Source organism: Capsicum annuum, chromosome 4, assembly GCF_002878395.1.
Source record: "Capsicum annuum cultivar UCD-10X-F1 chromosome 4, UCD10Xv1.1, whole genome shotgun sequence".
Lineage (NCBI taxonomy): Eukaryota > Viridiplantae > Streptophyta > Magnoliopsida > Solanales > Solanaceae > Capsicum > Capsicum annuum.
The window spans coordinates 4,125,688-4,132,045 of NC_061114.1; positions in this window are offsets into that span (position 1 = coordinate 4,125,688).

Sequence of the window (6,358 nt, forward strand, 5' to 3'; positions counted from 1 at the left end):
TTTTTTGAGAAAGTGTGTGTTATAAGCACGTTATTTTGAATATTTGAGATAATTTGAATGATTTGAACTTTTGGTCTTAATGGAGTTATTTTGAACTCGAGTGTGAAAGAAATCCACAACGTGGTTGATTTTGATAGATGGGAAGCTTGATAGCTCCCAATATTTATTTATATATTATTGAAATTGTTTGTTGTGGATTGTCTTTGAAATGATCTGAGCTAAGTCTCAGAGAAATATTTAGCATCGAGTGGAAGGTATAAAGCGATCTTACTTTACTAGAACTACGTGCCCCCATAGGAGTGAGCCTGAGGCTGATTTATATAGTGATCACTATTTTGTGTGGATTTGATATCGATTGTCCTACTTCGATGGCAAGGATAGGACGGCTCTCCCCAATGTGGGTTGTACGTTGGACTCCATGTAGCTCACATGGTTTATGTCGGTTATAGGATCTCCAAGTGTGTGTGTGTTTCTTTGTGTCTATGATGAATGGTGAAGTGATTTGAAAGTGGAATTGTGAAAGTTAATCTTTCGAAAGATTTAAATGATATTTACATTATGAGAATTGATATTCTTAATGAACTAAAAGTGATTGACAAATTATATGATAACTCACATGTATTATTGTACTTATTTCATCCTCTCATGATTATGATGATTTTCTTCAGGCTATGTGAGTCTTTCATACATCCTGCATATTTCTTATAAATATTTATGATGATGATGTTCATGCAACTGCATACACCCCCATATACTCGGTCCTTTTCCATGGTACTGACCTACATCTTCGAATGTGGGCTGTATTTTCTCAGAATGTAGGTTCAGGTGCTCAGTTCTAGGTTCGACAGTGATTCTTTTGGCACGCTGTTCTACATCCTCTATTGTGGTGAGTTCTCATGTTCCGAGGACGTGATGTTTAATGTTGGTTTCACGGAATTGTTTACATTTGATAACTGAGTATGAGTCAGTTGGGGCATGTCTCAATGGCTCACTGGTCTTATTGATTTTCTTAGAGGCTTGTCAGACTAGAATAGATGTTGGGAGTTTACTAATAAGTCGTATTTTGTTATCTTTCTAAAATTCTTTTATTCTTGGATGATGATTACTCTGTTGATATTTGAGGGTTATTTATGAAAACCCCGTTGATTTGTGTTGAACTGAATGAAAATGGCTCAAACGTTTAGCTTAGGGCTACTCGTAGCCTCAAGCACCGTGTGACGCTCCGGGACCCATTTTCTAGGGCATTACAAACTTGGTATCAGAGCCTAAGGTTTTAAGGTGTCCTAGGGAGTCTGACAAGCCTCGTTAAGTAGAGTCTTGATCATTGGTGTGTAGCGCGCCACATCTATGAGCAAGACGCTACAAGACGTTTTAGGAAAAAGTGTGATTCTTTCTTTCAGAAGTCTATCATACTTAAACTGTCTCTCTCTACTAGTGATTCGTGCTTTCCTCTTTCAGAAATATGCCTCCACATCGAGCGAGAAGAAATAATAATGGTCAGCAACTTCAACCCGCTGACCCATTGAATGAAAATGTGTCTTATGCAGAATTTTAGGCAGCCTTTCAGGTGCTGCTCCAAGCTGTTACTGCAAATGTTCAGGCCAACCCGGCCCTGGATCCACTACAGTAGGGAGGTGATTCAGCTACTGCCAGGATCCATGACTTCATGCGGATGAATCCGCTGGAATTCTATGGGTCCAAGTCTAATGAGGATCCATGGTTGTTTTTAGAGGAGGTGCAGAAAATTGCACAGGTGATGCATGTATCTGAGGAACATCGTGTGGAGTTGGCTGTGTATAGGTTGAAAGACCTTGGTTATGACTGGGTTGTTTTTTGGAGGAAAGGTAGAGGTGAGGGAGCTGTCTTTACAACTTGGCAAGAGTTCCAGGATGTATTCCTGGATAAGTTTTTCCCTTTAGAGATGAGGGAGGCGAAGGTGGAAGAGTTTATGAACCTGCGATGGGGCTCTATGACTGTTAGGGAGTACTGTCTAAAGTTCAATTAGTTGGCCAAGTATGCTCCTGACTTAGTGGCTGATAATCGAACTAGTGTGAGTAAGTTTGTTCCTGGAGTGTTTAGTTATGTGGTTAAGGAGTGTAGGTCTGCTATGCTGAATAGTGAGATGAATCTTTCTAGGCTGATGACTCATGCCCAAAAGATTGAGGCAGACAAGATTAAGAAGAGAGATAGAATGAGAGGGAATAAGAGAGCTAGGTCCGAGCAGCACAGACAGGGTCAGACTAGATCGCAAAGAGGGAATCACCCTCAGTATCAAGATCATTCATCTATGCCAGCACCATCATCTGCTAGTGCTCATGTGCCTAAAGGTTGGCAGGAGCAAAGTTGTAGGTCATATGCATCCAGGTCCCAGTACAGTTCTGGCAGTAAGCCAAATCGTCCCCTGTGTTCTAAGTGTAGTAGGGCTCATTCGGGGGAGTGTTGGGGTGAGAAGAGGGGTTATTTCTGGTGTGGTGACATGGGTCATAGAGTTAGAGATTGTCCACAGAATGGACAAGGACGTCGTGACTATCACCCTCAGACCCAAACTCAGACTGTTAGTGCTCCAGTTCCATCGACTCGCCCAGCCCCAGCTTAGGGCGCCTCTTTAAGCAATGCTGACGGGCAGCGCCAGAATAGATTCTATGCTTTACTGTCCCTCCAGGAATAAGAGGACTCTCTCGATGTTGTTACTGGTATGCTTCTAGAAAGTTGAAAACCCATGAGAAATATTACCCCACCCATGACCTTGAGTTGGTTGCTATTGTGTTTGCTTTGAAAATCTGGAGACACTATTTGTATGGTGTCCATGTTGATGTTTTCACTGACCATAAGACTCTGCAGTATGTGTTTACCCAGAGAGAATTGAATCTTAGGTAGAGAAGATGGTTAGAATTATTAAAGGACTATGATATGAGTGTGTTGTACCATCCGAGCAAGAGCAATGTTGTGGCGGATGCCCTAAGTAGAGTGTCCATGGGTAGTGTTTTGCATGTGGTAGAAGGTAAGAAAGAGTTAGCTCATGATGTACATCATTTGGCTAGATTAGGGGTTAGGTTGTTTGACTCTGCTGAAGGTAGTATAGGGGTTCAGAGTTGGTCCGAATCCTTCTTGGTTTCTAAAGTGAAGGAAAATCAATACTTAGATGCTAGTTTGGTCAGACTGAAGGAGTCAGTCAAGGACCAAAAAGTAGAGGTTTTTTCCCAAGGGGGAGATGGTGTGTTGAGATTGCAGGGTAGATTGTGTGTCCCAAATGTTGATGATCTGAGATAGAGGATTATTGCTGAAGTGCACGGGGAGCGATATTTTATTCATCCTGGTGCCACTAAGATGTACCGAGACTTGTGGGAAATGTATTGGTGGAGTGGCATGACGAAAGATATAGCAGCATTTGTAGCTAAGTGTGCAACATGCCAACAGGTTAAGGTTAAACACCAAAGACCTGGTGGTATGATGCAAGAGTTTAGTATTCCTACCTGGAAGTGGGAAGAGATAAATATGGATTTAGTGATTGGTTTACCTCTTTTCCGATGCCATCATTACTCCATTTGGGTTGTGGTTGATAGGTTGACTAAGTCTGCTCATTTTTTGCCTGTTCATACTTCATATACTGCTGAGGATTATGCTAGATTGTATATCCGAGAGCTAGTCAGACTGCATTGAGTTCCCTTGTCTATCATTTCGGATAGGGGTACTCAGTTCACTTCGCAATTTTGGAAAGCTTTACAGAAGGGTCTTGGTACCCAAGTGCTTTTGAGTTCTTTTTTTCATCCGCAGACCGATGGTCAGGCTGAGCGGACCATCCAGACCTTAGAGGATATGTTAAGAGCTTATGCACTTGACTTTAAGGTAAATTGGGATGATCACTTACCGTTGATAGAGTTTGCTTACAATAACAGTTTTCACTCTAGTATTGGCATGGTTCCGTTTGAAGCCTTATATGGGATGAAGTGTAGATCACCCATAGGTTGGTTTGAGGTGGCTGAAGCAGCTGTGAGTGGTCCTGATTCAGTATTTGAGGCTATGGAAAAAGTTAAGTTGATTAGGGAAAGGTTGAAAACTGTGCAGAGTCGTCAGAAGTCATATGCGGATTGAACTTGGTGACCTAGTGTATCTGAAAATTTCACCCATGAAGGGGGTGAAGAGATTGGGAAAGAAGGGGAAGCTTAGTCCCCGTTATGTTGGTCCTTACAAAATTCTTAGCCGTATTGGTAAGGTAGCTTATGAGCTCGAGTTGCCTTCTGAGTTGTCTTCTGTTCATCCAATATTCTATGTCTCCATGCTTACAAAGCATATTAGCAATGTTGTGGTAGTGGATTCCTCTGTGAGTGCTGACATTCAAGTAAACCTTTCTTTTGATGAGATTCCTGTTGAGATTCTTGATTTCAGTGTCCGAAGACTAAGGAACAAAGAAGTTCCCTTGGTTAAGGTGTTGTGGCGAAACCAATTTGTTGAGGGTGCAACTTGGGAAGCTGAGGAGGATATGCGATCCGAGTACCCGTACCTATTTTCCGCGAACTCCGATCAAGATGAAGGTACTGTTCTTTCCTAAATCATGCACTTTTGATAAAAGTTGCAGCAGTTCGGCTTTCATTTATTATTTGTTCAGGTGTAGTTTCTTGAATTTATGCATTCTATGTTGCATTCGGAGTGAGAAACGATGAGGTGATGAGTCTAAAGAATGGTTTCAGCTGTATTCTCTATTCCCTACCTAATCTTGGCATGTTTAGCATCATTCGAGGATGAATTTTTCCAAGGGGGGATGATGTAATAAAACGGGAAATTTTTCGTTGAAATTTTGTGTGTAAACGTGTTGGGTTCTATCTTATAGAATGAATTATAAAGTTTTCATGCAGAATGTCTTAGATTATGACCCATCATTGCGTAGAGTATCGAATAAGCTTTCCAACGATATGTGGATCATCTAAAATGTACACCCGAGCGACGAGTTATGAACATTCCGATCGAACCGTGAATAGTAGTGAACAGTAAAACATGCAGGAAAAAGTACCGAGGCCTGGCGTATTTTTGCTCTAACTTTAAATGACCATAACTCTTTGTACATAATGATATGGGTGATCTATTATATATCAACGGAAATCTCTACGAGTCCTCTTTCCAATGAAATTGGTTTCATCCAATTTGTCTATCGAAGTAAAAAGTTATGGTCGATCTACTTCAGCCTATCAAAAGCAATTTTTTAGGTCAAATTCAAACGAACGTAACTCCTTATACACAATGATATGGATAAGATACTATACATCAAAGGAAAGATATGAGAGTCCTCTATCTAATGAATCTAGTTTCATCCAATTTGGATATCGGAGTAAAACGTTATGGTTGATCTACTTCAGACTGTCAAAACAGTCCACCAAAGGACAGATTCGAGAATTTTTTTATTTGTAGGGGCGCTTTGATCATTACCCCTCACCCAAAATCCATCCAAACCCTATATTAAAGCCTATTAGAAGCATTATATGTTATATTTCATTAAATTCCCTCAAAAAGAAAATGCTAAGCTCCTACATCCAACTTCAAGAACCTCCAAAGTTCACCATTAATTCTGCAAGTTTATTAAAGATTCCAAGTTCCTTGTTCAAGAACATTAAGAACCATCATTCAAAGGCACGATTAACATCTCAGAAATGAGTATCGATCTAAAGTTCATCATTCAAGGTATGTGGGGTTTTTCAACAAGAACTCTCTTTCGTTCTTGTGCCCAAAAGTAATTTTCTTAACAAAGGCATGATTTTTATTTGATTTTTACGAATTTGAAGCATGAACCCATATCTTATGATGATTATTATGAAATCTAAATGTTTATGATTTTGAAAGATGAATTTACATGTGTGGAGATATGAAGCATAAATCTTGAACGATATTTTTCATGATTTTGATATTTGGGTTATGAATCCCTATTGGAAATTGTGTTTTTTTGAGAAAGTGTGTGTTATAAGCACGTTGATGTTGAATATTTGAGATATTTTGAATGATTTGACCTTTTGGTCTTAATGGAGTTGTTTTGAACTCGAGTGTGAAAGAAATCGACAATGTGGTTGATCTTGATAGATGGGAAGCATGATGGCTCCCGATGTATGTTTATATATTACTGAAATTATTTTGTTGTGGATTGTCTTTGAAATGATCTGAGCTAAGTCCAGGAGAAATCTTTAGCACTGAGTGGGAGGTATAAAGCAACCTTACTTCCTTAGAACTATGTGCCCTCGTAGGAGTGAGCCTGTGACTGATTTATATAGTGATCACTAGTTTGTGTGGATTTGATATCAATAGTCCTACTCCGATGGCAAGGATAGGAAGGCTCTCCCCAACGTGGGTTGTACATTGGACTCCATGTAGCTCA